At 39.6% G+C, this 23,546-nt stretch overlaps 1 protein-coding gene across 10 annotated transcripts in view; it reads right to left on the reverse strand.

The window, feature by feature from the left end:
• The window catches only part of MAGI1 (membrane associated guanylate kinase, WW and PDZ domain containing 1), a 648,234-nt gene that overhangs the window by 124,097 nt on the left and 500,591 nt on the right, over nucleotides 1–23,546 (reverse strand). The window lies entirely within an intron of this gene.

The following is a 23,546-nucleotide window of genomic DNA, read 5'->3' on the forward strand; positions in this document are numbered from 1 at the left end:
ACAGACCTCGAAATTCTTGTATTCTCTGGTACATCCGGCAAGTTCTAATGTAATAAGCCCTTTGAAGAAAATGACACCCACTGCATAAACACATCACTAGAGAAATGAATTGCTCAAGATCTGTGGTTAGACATCTCCCAGGGATTAAAATGCTGCTGCTCTCCATGTAATTAATACGTTTGGCAAAAAGAGGCCACCCATAAATTCTAACTGGAGAGAAAGGACATTGCATTTGCTGGAAAAATCTCCACTTAATCTGGTCACTTTCTCAGTAACTAGTAAATATAATAATTCCTCTTATGAAATATAGAAATTACAGTATTTATTTCCTCCAAGTCAGGTGCTGGGCTGTACGTAGTACTATCATTTTAGCTCAGTCGCTCAACTAAAAGAACAGAAGCAAAGCAGGATTTATAGTTTATCAAAAAAATTAAAAATAAAAAAATAAACAAGAAGCAATTATGTATTCCAGAGTAGGAACCTATGTTAAATAGCATAGTAGACAAAAAAGGAAAAAAAAAAAACACCCCATTTCTGCTGCTATAATCGAGTTAGGGATCTGATCAACAATAGTTTACTTCCAAGGTACCAACTGTTACCTATGGTTCTCTGGGGTCAACGTTTCCTATATAATAAATAAGGATTTTTCTCTGCTCCCAGGAACATAATAAGCATGGATTTCCTCCTATTTCTAGGAACTTTAAAGTAACCAACCAAATGCATGTACCTAGTGGCTCTAAATTTCCTACAAAGCACAGTCTCTTATGATGTGCTTATATGAATGATCATGGCCACATAGCTACAGTGCAACTACAGAATGCTAGGTGAAAAACTCAAACCTTGTTGCATATTTTAATGAGACTAAATACATTTTTATGTGAACCCAATTAGTCTAGGATCTGAAATTTGAGCCCTACAAATATTGCAAATGTCCATCGAATAGTAGTAATACAGTGTTTGTGTATCAAGCTCCTATTTCTACCGTTCAGGAAGCCTGTCTGAGTCATGTTCAGAGTCTACTCTTGTACTGTTTCTGAATTTGTCCCCATTTCTGCCTCACCAGAGGATGACAAGTCCCTTACAACTTTTAAATTTATACCTCCAGTGTCAAGCACATAGTAGGCACTGCAGAAACATAAAGTATATCATACTATTGATGAGCATGGATCTAGCATGAGAATAATGGGCTCATGGGCTGGCTCCCCAACTCACAGTCCTGGGTATGTTGTTCCTTAATTTCTGTTACTTCTCAGTTCCTTACTACGAAATAGGGAAAATAATGGTACCCACACAGTAGGTTTGCTGTGTATATTGAATGAGATTATTCTTTTAGAGGGCTTGGCTCAAAATCACTAGCAGCCACTATAGTTTAGATCATTGTTTGAATGAAATGAGTCAAGAGAATGTTATAATTCACGTCATATATGTATATAATTATATATATCTTATTTTGTAATGGTGCATCTATTTAATAAATATCTACTGAGGCCCCAACACCAGCAAGGCACTAATTAAGACTCTGGAGAAAGGGGCCTCCCCGGTGGCGCAGTGGTTGAGCACTGGGTTGCGAATCTGCCCATGGCCTCTGCGGTGCTGGTTCGATCCCCGGCTGCTCCCCGGCCACCGGAGGAGGGTCCCACATGGCACGCAGACCTCTCCTGCCGCCTGCTGCTCCCCTCAGCAGTGTAATTCTATCCTTCTGCCTGTTCTGCTCCCAGCTCTGGCTCTGGTGAATTCTCTCACCCTCCTGCGCTTCTGACTGTACCCAGTGCTTGTATAAACAAAAACAAACAAACAAATAAATAAAACATGCCTCTATTAAAAAAAAAAAAGACTCTGGAGAAAAACTGATAAACAAGACAAAGCTCCTTCCCTGGTGGCATTTTTATTTTATTATGAGAGAAAGAAAATAGATGTGTATGTGAACTGCAGGTGGGAGCATATGCTTTCAGGGGAAATAGTTCCATAGGAGATATAGGTTAACGGATGGAGAGTGTGTTTGAGGAAGGAAGCAATGTGGGGAGTAGGGAAGCAGTTTTAGATAAGTGATTAGGAAAAGCCTGGCTTAGGATATGTCATCTAAACCGAGAGCCTTGAAAAGGTGTTGGGGATAGTGTCTTGACAGGGGAGGGCAAAGGGATTCAATGTGGGAATAAAGCTTTGCATGTTGTGGGAAGGGCAAAAAGGTTAAAGTAATTGTGGCAGAGCAATGGAAAAGAGGTTGGAAATGAAAGCAAGGGCCAGATTATGTGGGCCACAGGAAACACTTCCTATTTTACTATAGGGATGATTGGAAGTCACTAAAGAGTTTTGAAAAGGGTGATGTCATGATTCTTTTCTCAAAGATCATTGAGTTTTGCAGAAAATTGGCAATGGGCAGAGTGGCAGGAGTAGGTGGGCAAAACCAGAAGCAGTTAGGTGGTATAGGGTAAGGTGAAAGGTATCAGGCTTTTCTGCCCTCCCGCCATCAGGATAGATGACGGAACCCTGTGGTCCTGAATGCATGCCTGATGGCGGGCACCTGGAGTAGGGTGTGGGCATAGGTAGATGGGATTCACCTGGGCTGAGACTGGGCTTTTAAGGGCGGCGTCACGGGGACGCCAGCAGAAGCTGAGAGAAAGAGAAGCCGAGAGAAAGAGAAGGCCCCAGCAAACCCTCACTCTATCTGGGCTCTCTGGCATTCTCTCTGCTTTTCTTCTTCTCTCGGCTTCTCTTTCTCTCAGCTTCTTCTGGCATCCCCGTGATGCCGCCCTTAAAAAGTCCAGTCTCAGCCCAGGTGAATCCCATCTACCTATGCCCACACCCCACTCCAGGTGCTCCCCATCAGGCATGCATTCAGGACCGCAGGGTTCCGTCATTTATACTAATGGCGGGAGGGCAGAAAAGCCTGATACCTTTTACCTTACCCTACAGGTGGCTAGTGCAATGTCTAGTGAGAAAAAAAATCAGAGCATGAACAAGAATAGTGGGGAGAAAGTAGTAAGAAAAGGAAAGAGTTCTCTTACAAAATGTAAATATTTTAAATAAAGTAACAGGGTCTATAAGACAGAAAAAAAAAGTTCAGCAATTCATCAGCCATGCAAGGTCTATCTTTTGAAGCAGAATTTGCTTATGAAGTGGATATAGTGCACAAGAAAATGAGAATAGAGATTGCCATCTTATTTTTTGACCTGGATACGTGGGTTGTTCCATTTATAGAGTTCAAGATTGGAAAAGTAGTTTCGGATTATGAGTTCCTTTTGCTTAACCCACAAAGTTTGAGATACCTATCAGACATTTAGCTGTAGGGAGCTGTAAACTGTAAGTCTGAAGATCAGAGTGGAGGCTGAGACATAAACATGGGAATAATAAGTAAACCACTAGCATCTGAAGATAAGAGACACAAGCTATAATCTAGCGGATAGCATTGAAAAGAAAGCCAGGAAAATTGGGTCACGTAACTTATAAGTTTTAGAAACTGGGAGAAAGAAGAAGATGCTCAAAGGTGACTAAGAGGCAGCAGTCAGCAAGGCAGGAGCAATGGAGGAGAGTGTGAGGTCTTGGAGCCAAGTGAAAAAGCTATTCAGTCAGCTATTTGAAAACACAAATAGTGTGCATCATACTAGGAAATTCCAGTGCAGAGCAAGAATAGAATCTCTTTGAAACTTGCTGTGAAAGGATCTGTCATAAATATATTCGATGGCGACTCTCATACACAACCTCCATACCAAAGTCCATGTGCTGAATCTATGTCCCCACCACCACCTCCCAAAAAGATGAGGATAAATAAAACCAAACAAAAGATTTATTGGATTTTTAGTCTTCCCAAACCAGACAGTGTTGATTTTATTTCTCTTTCCTAGAGCCATCTTATCTTTGCCATTTCTTTCAACCATGTTTTCAAGACAAATTTGTCAGATTTATTTTAAAGACAACAATCACTGCCGGGCCTTAATTTCCGGAAAGGATTAAAAACAATCAACAACTACAAAAATGCTACATTTTAGGGAAACATGAAACGAACAGATCCAACTTTCCCATGTGTATAAATATGTTTAGAATGGCCTTAAAGCTGCAGGGAAAGGGAGGGAGGAGTGGTTAAGTCTCCACCCAAAAAACCTTCAGGGTTTATTACCCAGACAAAACCTTTCCACTCTGCAGGCTAGCAGGAGGGTTACTTCCAGTTATCCTCTGAGCAACCCGGGCTGGGTCTGTGCCAACAAGACCAGGCTCCATTCAGTGACTCTGGGGAGAAAAGGGCCTGGGAGGGGACCCCGCCTCTTCTTTTCTTTCAGTAGAATGACAGGCTGCTGGCTGGACACACGCCTGGCAGATGGCATTTCAAAGGGTTTTCAGGAGCCATCTGGGGTGGGTACAATTATTACAAACCACGCTCCTAACAAAGCCAGAAGGGTTACTTCCTGGCAGAAGAGAAGTAAAACAAATTCTATCATGTTTTTCAGGGACAGCATGTTTAAAAAAAAAAAAAACCAGACTGACACACTGGGGTTTCCTACAGCCCCAAACACTGCCGTCTGCTTCTCGAGGTAGACATCGGGCCAACAATGTCTTGCAGTTATTAGCCTTAAGCAAATAAACACAGTGCAGACCTCTGCCTTCAAGAAGAAGAAAAGACATTATCAAATACTAGGAAAAGATTTATAGCTTCCATTTACTGGATACTTACTTATGTCACAGGCAAGGTATTAAGTACTTAATACTATTACATTTAATCTTCGAAAGAAACATGGAAGTAAGGATTATTCTTATACTCATTTTACTGATGAAGAAATTGATAACCCAGCAAGGTAAAGCAACCTGCCTAGGGTCACAAAACAAGTAAGCTGGGCAGAGTTGTGATTTGAATGCAGACAGTTAGGCGTTGGTGTCCCTGTTTCTAAACCATCACTGTCCGGTAGAACTTTCAACCAGAATGCAAACGTTGCATGTCTGTGGTGTCTGATATGGTAATCTCTAACCATGTGTGGTTATTGATAAGTGGCTAGTGTGACTGAGGAACTGAATTTAAAATTGTATCTAACTGTAATTACTTCAAATGTGAATAGCCACATGTGGCTAGTAGTAACTGAACTGGCCAGGGCAGCTCTACAGCATAAGGTGTGTGGGTTCCCTACACTGAGCTACGTCCAGTACAATTCCCACAAAGCTCTTGGAGCTCTCACAAGAATTACAAGAAACAACCTTATATTAAGCAGCAGATATCTTATATTCACACAAGAGAATCTTCCTTTTAAAATCTCTTACATACTTTGAAAAACAATGTAGTCAAACTATGTTTTATAACAACATTCTGCTTGGTTCCTATTGCCTGTGGTCTTTTAGGAAGAAAATCTGCTTACATATTTCTGGCAGCGTGGCTTGCAGCAAAAACAAAAACAAAGGACCAAAACAAAAGCAGCCTTCCAAACCAAAAAACTGAGTGTCTGCTATTATGGGAATGAATGAAATACGGTAGATTCACCATCAGGAATATATTTTTGCTATGTAAAGAACAGTTAGAGCTACATGCTATTACCAGAAGAAATATCTATGGTTTATAGTTGAATGACACAAACTAGTTAGAGAGTAACATGTAAAATAACACTATATTTTATTGGAAAGTAAAAAAAAAAAGAATCCTATAGATACTGCACGTTTTATGAGTTGAATGGGTGGAGTAATACAAAACCTTTAACAATGAGAACCCACAGGAGGGTGCATTGAGAAATGGAATGTGATGAAATGATCACTTCCTTCTTTGAATACCTCTTATACTCTGAATTGTACTGATATGTATGTAGTTTTTGGTAGTTTATACACTGAATAAAACAATTATTTGAAGAATTTTAAGAGACCTGATACTTGGGTATCCTACTCAAATACCGTCATTATTAACTTAGTCCTCACAAAAATGTGCAAAAATATAGACTTCAAGTGATTGCAAAAAACAGTATGCCCCAAGGTTTCTCATCTCATAGTCTGACAGCACACCATGGATGACATTTGTCCTAGCATGTAAATACACTATAAATAAAGCTGAGGAGATATACCTGGTTTTCTTTCTTAAATTTCAAACTGTTCATCACTTAAACAGAACCAATTTGAAGTGTTAAAATACCTAACAATGTATATAGTGACAACTGTCCTTTCGGGGGCAGAGTTGGTGAGAAATAATTCTAGGGTGTAAGAGTGCAGAAAAACAGCAAAAAGTCAAGGAAACCCTGTGTACACACATGAATAAAATATAATTAAAAAGCAGAAAAAAATAAAATCCAATACCAACCAAAATAAACTACCAGTAAATTTACACCAGAGTAATGAATGCTACCAACCCTTTCTGCCACTAGCTCATAACTTAGCAAATTAATTTGAGCTATGCCCCAATGAATGTCTCAGAATGAATTAGCAGTGCCCCCAAAAGCTCATTCCTTGAAGCTTGAGTGGCTGCTTGCTTCTTATGCACATTTTATGCTTCATAAACTTTTAGTGAGCCTGACTTCAGTGACCCTTGCTAAGGAAATCAGAAAGTCACCTCAAACTCTGCAAACCATGGCCACAGAAAGGAAACTGGATTTAGCACTCATACGCTTTATTTCTGCTTCTCAAGGTCTCTTGAAATACTCAGGTGAGGCGGCCAAAAAGTCCTTGTGATGAGGCACTGAAAATGTTCCCATGGCTATGTGTTCCCAACACCATCAGGTTTCCAGGTAAGCTATCAATACCTGTCTAAAGGGTCTCAAGGCCAGGTTGCTGATGGAAGAATCACTATCTGCCCTAAATCAAATTGTAACCACCTACTGATTTCACTAGTTAATTTGGGTCCTGCTTATCAAAATCTAACAATGAGACAAGAAATAATTACAGTCACCTCAACTGCCTCGGGGTTAGGAGATCATTTTCTGTAATAAAACTATTTACATTGCTGGAAATTAGATATCCAGAAATCGTCACGCTGTTCATTCTCCAGTAAATGGGGATGAGAAAGACAGTTGAAAGTTTTTGTTAAATTCACTCAGTTACCTACCTGTCACACAACTTTTGCTATATCTGAGGGCCAACAGTACTAGTTACTCAGTATTTTCCTTTCTAATTAAACAGCTTTTTTAAAATTCTTAAATATATCAATGTAAAAAGAAAATGCTTAACTACAGCACACCTACTAGGATGGCTTAAAAAATCTTACAATACCAAATGCTGGTAAAAAAAATATGGAGCAACTAGAACTCTCATATACTGTTGGTAAGGAGGCAAAATGATACAGTCACTATGAAAAGAGCTTGGCAGTTTGTTAAAAAGATAAACAAAATTTACCATTTGAGCCAACAGTCACACACTCATAGGTAATTATCCTAAAGAAATAAAAATGTGGGCCTCCCTGGTGGTGCAGGTGGTTGAGCGCAGCACTGTGAAGTTGTCCGCAGCCTCTGCAGTGCCAGTTCAATCCCTGACGGCCTCAGAGCAACACACATGGTGAGCAGACCTCTCTTGTCTCACCCGCTGCTCCCCACAGCAGTGTATTTCAGTCAGTCTGCCTGTTCTGTTCCCCACTCTGTCTTTGGTGGATCCTCTCACCCTCCCGCACATCTGGCCTGTACCCTGGTTCTTATATAATTAAATCTTAAAAAAAATGTAATCATATAAAAATCTACAAACAAATGTTTGCGGTGGCTTTATGTATAATACCCCAAAGCAGAAAACAACCCAAAAGTCCTTCAATTGGTAACTGTGCTACACCCTCCAATGAGATACCAGGTAGCAAACAAAACCATAGCTGTACACACAGCCATGTGGATAAGTCCAAGTTCACTGTGCTAAATGAAAAGGAAGCCAGACTCCAAAGGCTGTATGCTATATGAGTCCATGTATATGATATAAAAGGCAAAACCTACTGTTGGGGTGGAGAATATACTAGTGGTTTCCAGATGTGGGGTTAGAAATGGGTTACAAGGGAACTGGGGGAAAAGTGGGGAGATGAGGAGGCAAAACTGTTCTGCATTCTGATTATCATGCTGACTGAACCACTAGTATTTCTCAAATCAATAGAACTATACACCTCAAAGGGGAATTTTTACTGTTTATAAATTTTTTTTAAAGAAAAAAATGTACCATTACCTTGGGTGAAGAATCAGTTTCACCATGCCATAAAGTATAAGTAAGTAAAACTAAATGCGGCAAAACCAAACACAGTCATCTCATGTTCTCTAAAGCCTCAGGCTCCGGGCCTGAGGTCTGTATGCTCTTACTACAGACTGAGATTAATAGACGTTAGAGAGATGTTAGAGACCTAATAAGCACCAAATTGAGACTTTCTCCTTAACATAATTGTAAGGACTTACAAATATATAAAGAAAATCTTTTGCTCACTATTGGATTAAATATTCAAGTAACATCTAAAACGCTGCCTACTATCATCTCATGTCTACTGGTTTGAGAACCACTGGAACTAAGCTTCTGACACCTGAGAAAACATCAGGACTGAGGTGTGGACTTGAGAAGACCAACATCTGTCACCACACTCATGAAAACATTTGGGTTGTTGCCTATCACCTCATTGATCACTAGGGTTGACTTAGCTGATCTGGCTGGCTAGGTTAGGTGGGTGTCCTCGTCTTCTCTTACTACTCCATGTGCATCCTCCTATGTGGGGTCAAAGAGGGCGGCCTTCCCCAAATAAAGACAAAGCACTCCCGGGCCAAGGGTACATGAGCAGCTATGCTCACCTGCTAGAACCTCTGATCAAGATCTGAAGAATTTATGTTGTTGAACCTCTCCAGGTCTCGCTTCCCTCACTGACAGGTGAGTATGCACACAATCAAAATATATAATGAAAATTAAAAGTAATAAAAATTTTTAATTGGAAATATTAGTATCTACACCTCAGGATACTGTGAGCACCAAGTGACACAAGGTCTCCACAGCCTTCACCACTGGGTCTAGCACACAGAAGTGTCTGAAATCAACATGTAGTTGATATTTAGCTGACTTTGATTGGACTAGCTTAGAAACTGGGAAGTGAATTTCAGCAACACACTTGAAAAACTCCTTGAGATATGCTCAAGAAGAAGAATCTCTATGCTTATAACTTAGATATATTATATATTATTTTGTGTTCATGTAAAACACCATCAATGTCAAACCTGCATTATTCTTTGGATTCTGGCCTTCAGTCAATGCAACTGTTTTTACTCTGATGAGGTATTTACCTGCCTATTTTCTATTTCAATCATCTCTTCTTCAAAATAAAAATGGAGAGAATGTACACCCTACAGCCAAGCAATCTTTATGCTTTCACCCTGAAGGGAAAAGTCCTGCCTCCTTGGCTCTGATTCATGGATGATTTTGTCCCTTTTTCACTATTCCAGAAACACAAATCTTGTGGCACGCCCCACTGCAAACATTTTTTCATGACTAGATTCCATTTTTTAGGCAGCCTGATGAATCATAAAGAAGGATATAAATCCTGTTATTCCCAAAACAGACTTTGAAAACAATATATCCATAAAACTAATCATGTTCAACAATCTTAAGGCTATGGTGCCTTAACCCCAGCTGCAGGGGCCCAAATGTGGAGCCTCTAGAATATGTACTACACATTACCTTTCTGGATTGTTTTTCAATAAAAAACATTTTACCAAAGACTTTCTATCATTAATACACTGGTTAACATGAGGTGTCCACAGAGAACTGAGGACAGAAGACCAAAAGACTTTTTTTAAAGAGAACATGCATATTATTTAGAACAAGTCTGCTGGTTTCCTGCTTGAGAAAGGGGATTTGCTTACATAGTTTTTTTCTAACTGTGAGGCAGAAAAGAAATGAACAGAAAGCATTAAAAGAAGGGGAAAAAGAGCTAAAAACAGAGGAAACACAAGGCTAACCCATTATAGGTAACTGTTGAAAGTAACTTCTAAGGGATACAGAACAACATGACTCAGCTATTTATTGAGCACCTATTATGTGCCAGATGATTGTTAAAAACTTCACAGATGATGATATCCTGATGCTTGGCCAAGAGTAACGGTCTTTCTCTTACCCCCCTGGCTAGTACTTTCTAATGTATGGTTGAGCTGACTAATCTTTCACATGATTGTGAAAAAAAATTTGTAAGGTAACATTGGTTTACAATGTCCAGATTCAGAGATAAAGGACCACACCTCTTCAGATGTATGTTACCATGATTTCTAAAATGCTACTGTGCATATGCCAGATACTAAGCAAGGTGAGCGTGGTCACCAAGACACCCAAAGAAAGCTTACAGCTTATGGGGAATAAAAAGTAATCACAATAAGATATAAAATGATATTAAAAAGAAACTGGGCCTCCCTGGTGGTGCAAGGTGTTAAGCACAGCACTGTGAAGCTATCCACAGCCTCTGCAGCCTGAGTTCCACCCCCAGCCGGCCAGGGAGATACCCACATGGTGCAGCAGACCTCTCCTGTCTCTCCCGCTGCTCCCCTCAACAGTGGATTTCAGTCAGTCTGCTTGTTCTGCTCCCCGCTGTCTCTGGTGAATCCTCTCACCCCCCACACCACTGGCCTGTACCCCAGTTATTGTATGAAAAAATAAATAAATCTTAAAAAAAAAAAGAAGAAACTAGGAAAGGTTCTGGATGCTCAGATGAAAGAGCTAAATGTTGAGACACAGCAGTAGAAGATGTATTAAGGAAGCAGGGAAATCTCAAGGTGAAAAGTGCTGGATGGGATGGTCATGGAGCTACGGAAAGGGCTGAAAGAACTTGTGGCTCAAACTGGGAGTGAGGTGGGGGTGTCAGTTAGAAAAAGAAACAGTGGGAAGAGGGATGCCAACCCTTGATATTGGTGCTCCCAGATGAGACCGCCCCATGAAGTGAGAAAGGATCCCATGAAATGAATGTGCTCAAAGTGTCAGCTACTGTCGCCGAGCATCACGCTCACACACACACCACAACAGCTGTGCTGTGGTTCCAGCAGAACAAAGCCGAGAAGGTAAGGGGTTTATCTTCAAAGCTTCAGAGTGACTGGTCCTGTGTCCAATCAAAATTGATGCCTCCCAAGGGCCTCCCTGGTAGCCTAGGGGTAAGTCTCAGCACTACCACTTCAAAGGCCCACTGAGATGGGCTGAGTTCGATCCCTGGCCAGGGAGTTAACCCACACGGTACAGCATAACTCTCCTGTTTCGCCCATGGCTCCCATAGCAGTGTATCTGCCTGTTCTGCTCCCCACTCTGTCTTTGGTGAATCCTCTCAACCCTTGCACCTCTGGCTTGCACCCCAGTTCTATATAAAAAATATTTAAAAAAAAATTGATACCTCATTGTAAATTGGAAACCAACTAAAAGGTCCTTGACTGCTATCAGCCCTATAGAACACCCTAAAAAGAAATAAAGAAGGGTGACCTAATTCTACAGCACTAAGAACTAAAGTTTTGAAACTAAATTAATTATTTAATGCTCCATATGAGGGACTCTACAAATCATGCCTCACACCTTCACTTTATAAGCAAGTCCTATGAGGAGGGAAGGTCACAATGGCTATAATAGTTAAGTTTATGTTTATCCTGACTGGGTTAAAAGATGCCTGGGTAGCTGGAAAAACATTATTTCTAGGAGTGCCTGAGAAAGTGTTTGTGGAAGAGATTAGCATGGAGCAGATAGAAAAAGAAACCTTCGCCAATGTGGCTGCGCATCATCATCCAAATCATCCAGGGCCTAATAGAACAAAAAAGGTGGAAGAAGGGCAAATTTGCTATCTCTGCTTAAGCTGAGAAAACTAACCCCAGACAATGGGACTCCTGACTCTAGGAGTTTGGGGTGCCTCATGCAGACTTAAGCCATTAAGTCTAAGTTCTGGTTCTAAAACTGTTGAACTACCTATTCTGGTTCTCCTGCTTGCAGACACCATACTGTGGAACTTACTCCTTGGGCTCCATAATTATGCAAGCCAATCCCTATAATGAATCTCCTGACAGATGATAGATACAGACATAGATACATAAACATATTGATATGTTTTAGGTTTTCTCTGGTTCCCTAACATATAGTGTTATGTAAATCGATCCTTTTGAGAAAGCATCATTTTGACTAATTAGGCATTCTTCCTCTCTAAACCTCCCAACTATAATAACAAAGGTTAGAAAAAGTACCCTCCTCCAAAGAGGAAATGCAAATAGCCAACAGGCATATGAAAAAATGCTCAATATCCCTTATAATCAGGGAAATGCAAATCAAAACCATACTGAGATACCACCTTACACCAGTAAGAGTGGCACATATCAAAAAAACAGGCAATAACAAATGTGGACAAGAATTCACTGAAAAAGGAACTCTCCTACATTGCTTGTGGAGTGTAAACTGGTCCAACCACTGTGGAAAGCTGTCTGAAGGTTCCTCAGTCTACTAAAAATGAACTACCGGGCCTCCCTGGTGGTGCAGCGGTTGAGCGCTGGGTTGCGAAGCTGCCCGCAGCCTCTGCAGTGCCAGTTCCATCCCCGGCTGCTCCCCAGCCACTGGAGGAGGGTCCCACATGGCACACAGACCTCTCCTGCCGCCCGCTGCTCCCCTCAGCATTGTACTTCGGTCCTTCTGCCTGCTCTGCTCCCTGCTCTGGCTCTGGTGAATTCTCTCACCCTCCCGCGCTTCTGACTGAACCCAGAACTTGTATAAATAAACAAATCTTTAAAAAAAAAAAAAAGAATTAAAAAAAAATGGAGCTACCACACAACCCGGCAATTCCACTACTTGGGATCTACCCAAAGGACACAAACACAGTGATTCAAGAGCACCTGCACCCCTATGTTTACTGCAGCACTATTTACAATAGGTAAAACCTGGAAATAACCCAATGCTCAAAAATAGATGACTGGATCAAGAAGATGTGGTACATATACACAATGGAATATTATTCAGCAATCAAAAAAGATAAACTCATGCCATTTGCAGCAACGTGGATGGAGCTAGAAGGAATTATGCTCAGTGAAATAAGCCAGAAGGAAAAAGAAAAATATTGGATGGTTTCACTTATAACAGGAATATAGGGGAACCAAATAAGACATCAGTGTAAAAAAAATAGTAACAGTACAAAACACAACAAAGCAAAAACAGACAATTATAAACCAGAGACATCCTGCAGGGGAGGAGGAGGGAGAGGCATCAGATGGAGTGAGGGAGGAGCACAGGGGACTGTGGTGATGGTGCACAGGTGCCTTGGGGAAGGAAATTCTATGGGGACTCAATCTGAGGGGGTGGGGGGAAGCAAATATTGTTTAAAAATATTTTAAAAATGATAAATGTTAAAATAAAAAATAAATAAAAATAAATAAAAACACACACACAAAAAAGAAACAATACCCTCATTTCTCTATCCTAGATCATAACACAGAATACTCAGTAAATGCTGAGTATATCGAAAAGCTGCTCAACTGAAGGTGTGTAAAGACAATTAATACATGTCAGCTACGAATCTCATGTTTGGGATCAGAAGACCTTTGCAGGTTCCATCCCGCACATAGGAACACTGTGTATTGGGGCACAGTTATCTCATTAAGGGGGAAAAACCTGCAAGACTTGAAAAGGACTCCACAGTTACTGTATTGTGCTGTGGACTGGGAGCCTAGATATCAGAGATGGGAAGCATTTGATTTGGTTTTCATGTTCCTACTTCTAGTTTTTCTCTCCACTACTGTGACTTGGGATGAAGAGAAAAAAGTCTTGAGTGCCGGATCCAAGTGAACACCTAAATCAATTTCAACAACATCTGTCCAAAAAGCTGCTGTATCACTTATTTTCTGGCCAGTTGTACTTTATTAGAAGTTTGAACATATTATCTTTTTTTTTTAAGATTTATTTATTTATTTATACAAGCACTGGGTACAGTCAGAAGCGCGGGAGGGTGAGAGAATTCACCAGAGCCAGAGCAGGGAGCAGAGCAGGCAGAAGGACCAAAGTACACTGCTGAGGGGAGCAGCAGGCGACAGGAGAGGTCTGTGCTCCATGCGGGACCCTCCTCCAGTGACCGGGGAGCAGCCAGGGATCAAACCAGCGCTGCAGAGGCTGCGGGCAGCTTCGCAACCCAGCGCTCAACCGCTGTGCCACCGGGGAGGCCCTGAACATATTATCTTTTGAGATCCACACAATGTCAAGGACTCTGCAGATGTGCTGAGTGAATCACACTATGATACAAAAGAGGATTTATGCTTGTCTATAGAAGTCTTAGTGACACCCAATAATACCACAAAGGTAGCAACTCAAAGGAAGGCTCTGGTGACGAAAAAACAGGTTCTAGTTCTAGTTTAGCTAGAATTCAGTGAATTATGCCATTGACCTTGGACAATGCACTCAGTGCATTGCACTCAGTGTTCTTAGTTATAACAATGCACTCAGTGTTCTTAGTTATAAAACGAAAAAGAACCACTGCCCTGACCATATCACACAATAATTATGTTACACAATTCAACAAAGTCCTTGAACTATTTTCTTTTTTTTTAAGATTTATTTTATTTATGCATACAGGAGCTGGGGGACAGGCCAGAGGTGTGGGGGGTGAGAGGATTCACCAGAGACAGAGTGGGGTACAGAATAGTCACACTGACTGAAATACACCCCAACAGCCAGACAACAAAGGAACAAAAGGGTTACCAGGTGTGAGAGGTCCTGGAGGAGATCAGAGGTACCTTTTCTGAGAAACAAAACCAAAAAAAAAAGGAAAAAAAAATCCAGGTGGAATATTTACTCACCATGAATAGGAAAATCACTACGGAGCCTCCACCTCTGCAGCAGTAGACTAGTATAAGCCACTTAACAATAAATTCTGCAGTGATCCTGGACCCTGGTACAGGCCAAACCTCTTTAAACTTCTTGAACTTTCAAGGGACTTAAAATTTCCTTCATAATAAACAAAAACACTATTTATACTTTATATGCATTATCTAATTTAATCCTGTCACAATCCTATAAAGTAGATGTGATCATTATTCCCACCTCACAGATGAGAAAATCTGAAATATTATACGTCTTGCCAGAAGTTGCACAGCTGATCAACGGAAATCAGGATTTGAAGCCACAACTTGCTACAGAGCAGTGCAAACTCTTGTACGCAAAAAAGATTTTGGGGTAAGGCAACAAACTGGGGGGTGGGAGGGATGAGAAGGAAAAAAATGAGTTTCCATAGCTCTTCACCTAAGGTTGAATAAATCATCAACTGTCCTCCCACAAAAGAATAGGGTGGGGGGCAATGGTTTAGGAAGCCACTCCTTGATAACTTGCCTGATTCAAAACACAAGTTGTCTTAATAATAAATTAGGCCAGATTTCATTTTATAGGAAAGTCAAGTAATAACTTGAACCTAAATAGCAAGCACTCTTCCTTTTTCATGAAAGGGAGAAAACTTTGGCACACGTGGGAAGTCTGCATTCATTGAAAACAGAAAGTGCAAATGTCCACACTGTCATTGCTTCATTTGAAATACTGAACATTCAGGAAGAAAAGGATAACAATCTCCAGCACTAGACACAAATTTATCAAAATCAACTTTTTGGGATTATCTTAAGGCATTTTTATTCAGAAAGGAATTCAAGGAATTCCAGAGTAAGTAATGTTAAATCCTAGTTTTACAGGCTGTCTGTGATAAAAACGGGGTGGGGGGGGGAGGGGTAGATTAGATAGATTTTCTCTATTATGTTGGGTAATAATTTTATTTTCTCAGAATTATAACAGCAGTTGTTTGTATAAAATGGAATGAATGAATTCCAACAATTTTGACCAAATTATTTCAAAAGTATGGGAGTGTAAATGTTTACTTTGGTGAAAATCTGTAATTAATTAAGAATACAACTTTTCCACAAATCTGGTAACTTTGCAACTCTAATATTACTAATACGGGCAGCTTTCTTTCTTACATTAAATATCAAGAGTGACTGCTACATTAAAAATCAAGAGTGACTGCTAAATGGGTACACGGTTTTTTTTTGGGGTAGTAAGAATGTTCTTAATTTAGATAGTTGCAATGTTTGTATAGTCCTAGCTTTCAATGAAGGTAAATGTTATGGTATGTGAATTGTATATCAATGAAACTGTTAAAATAATATACTGCAGAGAAAAGAAAGCTGTTTTTGTCCCCAAGGATGTTGCAATTTAGTAGAACTATTACATCTCCATGAATAAATACATGTATATTATAAATACAAACATTACAAATTTTACAAAAATTACATGGTCATCTCAATGCACTGAAAAAACATTTGATAAGCTTTGACATCCATCTATGATTAAAAACTTGCAATAAAATGAGTTAAAAGGAACAAATTTCAACATAACAAGGCCATACATGATAAACCACAATCAAGATCATACTCAGTGTTGAAAAACTGAAAGCATTTCCGGAGCAGGGCAAGAATGTCAACTTTTACCACTAGTGTTCAATGTGGTATTTGAAGTTCTAGTCAAAGTAATTAGGCAAAAAAAAAAAAAAGAGACATAAGGTAATCCAAATTGGAAAAGGAGTGAAACTATCACTGTCTGCAGATGACATGATAATATACACAGAAAACCCAAGATTCTAACAAAAAATACTAGAAAAAAAATAAAAAATAGTAAAAATAAATGAAAAGAGTAAAGTGGCAAGATATAAAATCAACACACAAAAATCAACTATGCAAACAATGCATTGGGAGAAAGAGAAATTAGGAAAGTAATTCCACTTAAAATTGCACCAAAAAGGATAAAATACCCAGTGGGAGTAAACATAGCAAAGGAAGTGAAGGATCTACACACTGAAAATTGTCAGACACTATCAAAAGAAACTAAAAAATTAACAAAAAAAGACAATGTAACCTGTGATCATGGATTGTAAGAATGAACACTGTTAATGTGACCATATTACCTAAAGCAATTCACAGTCAGTGAAATATCTATTAATATCTCAATGACACTTTCAAGGAAACAAATAATTCTAAAATTTTATGGAACCACAAAAGACACTGACTAGCCAAAGCAATCCTGAGAGAAAATAAGAAAAGTGAAGGTATTACCTTCCTTAATTCAAACTACACTAGACAGTAACAGTAATCAAAACAGTTTGGTATTACAACAAAAACAGAGACATAAGTCACTGAAACAGAGTCTGAAAATTAAAGCCACATAAATAAGGATAATCTTTAACTAAGGAGCCTTGAGCATACAATGGAGAAAGAAAAGTTTCTTTAACAAACGGTGTTGTGTAATTTGGACAGACGGCCACATGCAAAAACAGAAGAAACTAGATCTTTACTTAACTTCATATGCAAAATTTAATTTAAAATGGATTAGAGGGCCTCCCTGGTGGCTCAAGGGGTTGAGCACCGCACTATGAAGCAATCCGCAGCCTCTGCAGCACGAGTTCGATCTCTGGCTGGCCCGGGAGCAACCCACATGGCACAGCAGACCTCTCCTGAGTCGCCCACTGCTCCCCTCAGCAGTGTATTTCAGTTGATCTGCCTGTTCTGTTCCCCACTCTGTCTCTGGTAAACCCTCTCATTACCCACACCTCTGGCCTGTACCCCAGCTCTTGTATGCATAAATAAATAAATCTTTAAAAAATAAAATAAAATAGATTAGAGACTTTGATGTAAGACATTAAACCACAAAATACATAAAAGAAAATATAGGTGTTACACTGCAGGGCATTGACTACTGAGCTATATTTGGGGATGCAACTCCAATAGTAAGAGAAACAAAAGCAAAAATAAGCAAAACAGAAACATATTCAATTAAAAAACATCTATATGATGGAAAAACCATCACAATAACAAAAGGGCAACCTACAGACTGGGAGAAGATATTAGTACACCACATATCCTACAAGGGATAATTTCCAAAATAAAGAACTCATACAACTCAAAAACAAAAATTAAAAATGTTCAATGTCATTACTTGGGCCTTCCCGGTGGCACAGCAGTTGAGTGCTGGGTTGCAAAGCTGTCTGCAGCCTCTGCAGCGCCTGTTCAATCCCTGGCCACTGGAAGAGGGTCCCACATGGAGTGCAGACCTCTCCTGCCATGCCTGCTGCTCCCCTCAGCAGTGTATTTTGTCAGTCTGTCTGTTCTGCTCCCTGCTCTGGCTCCGGTGAATTCTCTCACCCTCCCACGCTTCTGACTGTACCCAGTGCTTGTATAAATAAATAAATAAATCTTTAAAAAAATGTTCAATGTCACTTATAAAGGAATTTCATATCAAAACCACCTCACCCCTGTGAGAAGGGCCAATATGAAAAAACTTAGAAGCAATAAATGTTGGTGAGGATGTGGAGAAAAAGGAATCCTCATCTAACATTAGTGGCAATGTATTTGGTGTATCCTCTAAGAAAATGGTATGGAGGTTACTCAAAATAGTAAAAATGGAAATATTATGACCCAGCACTACTACATCTAAGTATCCACCAAATAATATGAAAATGCATATACCCATGTTCACTGCAAGAATATTCTCAATAGCCAAGTCATGGAACTAATCTAAATGCCCACTGACAGACTGATAAAGAAATTGTTGAATATGGGCCTCCCCTGGTGGCGCAGAGGTTGAGAGCTGGGTTGTGAAGCTGCCCGCAGCTTCTGCAGCCCTGGTTCGGGTTCGATTCCCAGTCACCGGCGAGGGTCCGACATGGCATGCAGTCCTCTTCTGCCGTGCCCGCTGCTCCCCTCAGCAGTGTATTTCGTCAATCTGTCTGTTCTGTTCCCCCCTCTGGCTCTGGTGAATTCTCTCACCCTCCTGCGCTTCTGACTGTACCCAGTGCTTGTATAAATTAAAAAAAAAAAAAAAAGAAATTTTTGAATATATATTCAATGGAATGCTATTTATCTGTTAAAAATGATGAAATAGTGCCTTAGGGAACAAAATGGATGGATCTTGAAGTGACCATGCTAAGTGAAATAAGTCAGAAAGTGGACAATGGTTCCAGAGTGGTTTCATTCATTTCCAGAATATAAATAACCAAAGAAAATAAACTAGTAAAACACAACAGAGCTATCCTAGACTATGAAAATAAACTGGTTACCAGAGAGACAAGGATGAGACAGAGAAGGGCAGATGACAAATTATATAATTACATAAATGATAGACAAATCAATAAAATAAAAACAAACAAAAAAGAATGACTATTTATTAGAATAGAATGATTGAATTTAAGGACCTCAAGTTTCCTACCTCCATATTATTCACATGTCTAACTCCTTTTAATTGAATGGATGTGATACTTATGAACAAATGCTATGTAACTGAATATAAAGAGAGAAATTAGTTTACATCTAGTACCACAACAGAGAAATTATGAGAGCAATTCAAGATGGACAGAAGAAAAAAGGAACATATACTGATTTAAATACATATATTGGCTCTCACTTGACCTTGGCATGACAGTTCAGGAGGCTTTCTCAAGTATACAGCCAAATATTTCTCCTTGTGTAAATTTTATTTTGGCTCCTGGCTCCCATCAAGCAAATGTACTACTATGTCAAAGTACGCAAAAGGGGAATATTGTGTAATGCGGAATATGAAATGGGAATACGATATGCTAAAAGAACAAAGAGGAGTTGGTACAATATTAAGTCTACACCAAAGAGATACTCCAGTACCAACTGTTTCCTAATGGAACAGAGAAGAATATGGCCTTTATGGTAGAAAAGAAAAAAGTAAAATTTCTAGAGTTGTAATTAGGCCCAGTGTTGTGTGGGTTACCGAGTAAAAAAACATAAAACAGGGGATTTCTTTCAAATATTCATCTTGAAAAGGGTTTATTGGGGGCCTCCTTGGTGGCACAAGGGATTAATATGCAGCACTATGAAGCCATACGCAGCCTCTGCAGCACAAGAGAAATCACTGGCCGGGGAGGTGACCCACATGGCACAGCAGACCTCTCCAGACTTGCCCAGACTTGCCCACTGCTCCCCTCAGCAGTGTATTTCAGTAGATCTGCCTGCTCTGCTTCCCAGTATGTCTCTGGTGAATCCTCTCACCACCCCTGGATCTCTGGCCTGCACCCCAGCACTTGTATACATAAACAAATAAATCTTAAAAAAAAAAAAAAAGGAAAGGCTTTATTGGCATCAAATACTCTAACACTCAGAAAAAATGTCTCGTGAGCAAAGACTGAGGAACATAAATATGCAAAGATCACTGCGTGGCCTCCCCAGCAACTGAATACACTCTAGAGACTGCTGTTGTTCATAACCACTGACACTTTTCCCTAATAAATGAAGACGTCAGCAGATTCCCAGAAAACTGAATTACTGCCTTGACTTCCTACTACCCTGGGACCATCCATTACCTTATCTAAAGCTTGCCAATTATCTCTGTTACTATAAGTCACAATCCAAAAATATATGGACTTGGAGCAACTGCAAAATGATCTAGACTCAGCTGATTAACGGTTATTGCCCTCATTTCGATTAGTTCATTTCTCAATGAGCAATTACATTCTCACATTATGTAGTGCTTCTCTTGACACAACTCTGGTTCACTTAATATTAGAGACTACACTTTCTAGATAGATGAGTCGTATAAATTATTAGTCTTCACTCTGACTATTAAGCCAAATTAGGTAGCTTTCAGAGGTGAAAATGAAAAATTACTAATGCTTCTAAACATCTGTTTGGAAAATGTGGACAGTGATGAATAGAAGCCTGGGCTGATGTGATGAATGGAAAATTTGATTTTTACAATAATTATTTCTCTAGAATAATGAAATAATTATTTAATGAGAATACTATATGATATACATGTGGTAGCTCCCTGGCCAGGGCTGGAACTCTTGCTGCAGTGGCTGCGATAGCTTGAGTGCTGAGATTTTAATCCCTGTGCCACCAGGGAAGCTCAGAAGGCCCAGTTTTTAAAAAGCAAAATCTAGTCAAAATCTTTACTATTGTGGGGCCTCCCTGGAGGCGCAAGGGGTTAAGCACAGTACTGTGAAGCTATTCACAGCCTCTGCAGCACGAGTTCAATCCCCAGCCGGCCAGGGAGCTACCCACATGGCTCAGCAGACCTCTCCTGTTTCACCCACTGCTCCCCTCAGCAGTGTATTTCAGTCATTGTGCCTGTTCTGCTCCCCACGCTATCTCTGGGTTAATCCTCTTAACTCCCACACCTCTGGTCTGTACCCCAGTTCTTGTATGCATAAATAAATAAATCTTTAAAATAAAAAAAAAATGTTTAAAAAAAATCTTTACTATTGTGACTCACTTAGAATAATTGTTACACAAAAACATAATTCTATGTCTATTAATTGAAACTGGTCCTTTCAAAACAAGCTTTGTTTCAGAGATGATGAGTGTGCTGCCTTCTACCATGGCCACATCTTTTTAAATCCACAGGATTCTTGTTAACCTCAGAATGCAAATTATGCCCTTGTCAATCAATACAAACAGGACCTAATTTGAGTCCAGATAAAATCAAATCAAGGGTCAAATCAATGATTCTGCTCAAGACAGAAATCTTAAAATCGATTCATTAAAAGGTAATGGCATTTTAGTTGTGACATATGAGCGACCTATTCTGAAAAGAAAGAAGTGAGTTGGGTTTTACTTTTATTTGGTTTTTGTTTACATATTAGTCAGTATTCAGTCACATGATGCTCACTGGTCTTCAATGTTGGCTTTCCTCTAATTCATGGTCCCTGTCAAGAGCACCCGCTGATCAAGGGCAAGGTGAGAGGAGAGACAATCTATTCCTTGATTTGACAGCAGAGCATGATTGCCATTAGCTCCCCGTCAGTAGGTGAAGACCGGCGATGTGACAGATGATCCTGGAGCTCTTACACGGGGTTTTTACCAGATACCTGCCTCTTAACCTATTTACTCAGCAGTTACATTCTTCTCTGCTGAGAACCCCACACTTTTGCTCAGAGGGGAATAAAGAGTCAAAGTCTTTAACAAATCGGAAAGCTAATGCCATGGGCTTGCACAGTCTTGGCTTTGCAAAACAAAACCAAAACAAACAAATACTATTTAGATGAGTAGGTTGGGAAATACAGAAAGCTCTTAGTCTCAATATGTAATACATGTTACATCTGAAAAGAGTAATGAGATTAAAGGTCATAACTGTAAAAGTTAGCAACTCTACAAACTTTTTTACAGGAATTTTCTGGTTTATGTTAAGTAAACTTACATAAACCAAAAATGAGACATGGAAGAGGAAATGAATGGTTTCTAAACACTTAAATACCAACTCATGTCAATTAATGACATTTACAACAAAATAAATGGCAATGAAAACTATGAAATTCACAAGACAATAACTCAAGCTTTTACCATTACTCTTATATAATGATCAAGGAATTTGAAACCTAAGGCAAGAAATTGCTTGATGGGCTTGGTGAAATTTGGGATAGAAGAGGCTAACTTTAAAATTAATGATTTAATCTCTCATTTCCCTTTTCAAATGTAAAGAACAAGCTATAGAACATTTAGAACCCACAAAAAAAGCACAAAAGGGGCAAGCATCCCACCACTGAGAAAGAAACACCATCAAGCATTAAAGACTCTAAGTCCCCAGTCACCACTTAAGCCCAGGGTTCAAGACTTGGAATGTCCAGGTAAATTCACAGCCTCCACACACTTCACTTCAGTCAACACTCAAGAACCACGGACCAATACTTCACAAGGAGAAAGTATTACAATTTTTTCAAAACCGTATTAGCCCATCTGCCACTCACATACTTCAGGATAAAAATACTGTAAATGAGTATGAGGACACAACTCAAAGTTTGTTGGAAAAAAGTAGTGCTAACTGATGCGCAAATCAGAAATCTTTACATGGTGTGGAGAATTGGAATTAACAAAATTCTAACATCTATCAAAAGCAATTTCTTGCCCTAAGTTTCCAAATCCCTCAAGCATTAAATCATAGCAGTGGTAAAAGCTACAGTTATTGTAGTAGTAGTATTTGCAGTAATAAGAGGAAGAAAGAAGAGGAGGAAAAACAGGAGGGGCAGCAGCAGTAACAGCAAGTATTCAATCAAAATACAGGTCTATGATAACACCACCACAACCAAGTATTTATTAAGCATTTCTATGAATATATATATTGGGCACTATGCAAGTACTTTATATTCTTTCTCCCCTTGAAACCTCATCATAGCTGCAAGAATAGTATTAATATTCCCACTTCTCAAATGGGGAAACTGAGCATTCGAAAAGACATATTACTTACCTAAGGTCATTACAAAGTTAAAGAGAGGACAGGACTGGAATTAAGATGCATGGCTTCCTGACTAGCCTCACATCTAAAGCTGGATAACATATGGCTTCATGTCTTATTTTGTCATCTACGTATTCTCCTTCCTAGGTAGAACACTCCAGGCAGTATTCTGCCTCAGGACCTTTGCATTTGCTCTAACTGATCCCTACCACAAGACCCAGCTGGTACTCTTTCAACAGGTAGCCTTATGGCTACTCCCAAAGCTCCTTTAAGTATTTGTTCAAATGACAGGTATGGATGGAAATGTGTTTCCCTAGAATTCATATGTTAAAACCCTAAGCCCTGTATGCTGGTATTTGGAGATGAGGTTTTTGAGAAGTAATTAGGTTTAGATGAGGTCGTGGGAGCAAAGCCCTTATGATGAGATTAGT

Source organism: Talpa occidentalis, unplaced genomic scaffold (assembly GCF_014898055.3).
Source record: "Talpa occidentalis isolate TD23 unplaced genomic scaffold, MPIMG_talOcc4v2.1 talOcc4.10, whole genome shotgun sequence".
In the NCBI taxonomy this organism is placed as follows: Eukaryota; Metazoa; Chordata; class Mammalia; order Eulipotyphla; family Talpidae; genus Talpa; species Talpa occidentalis.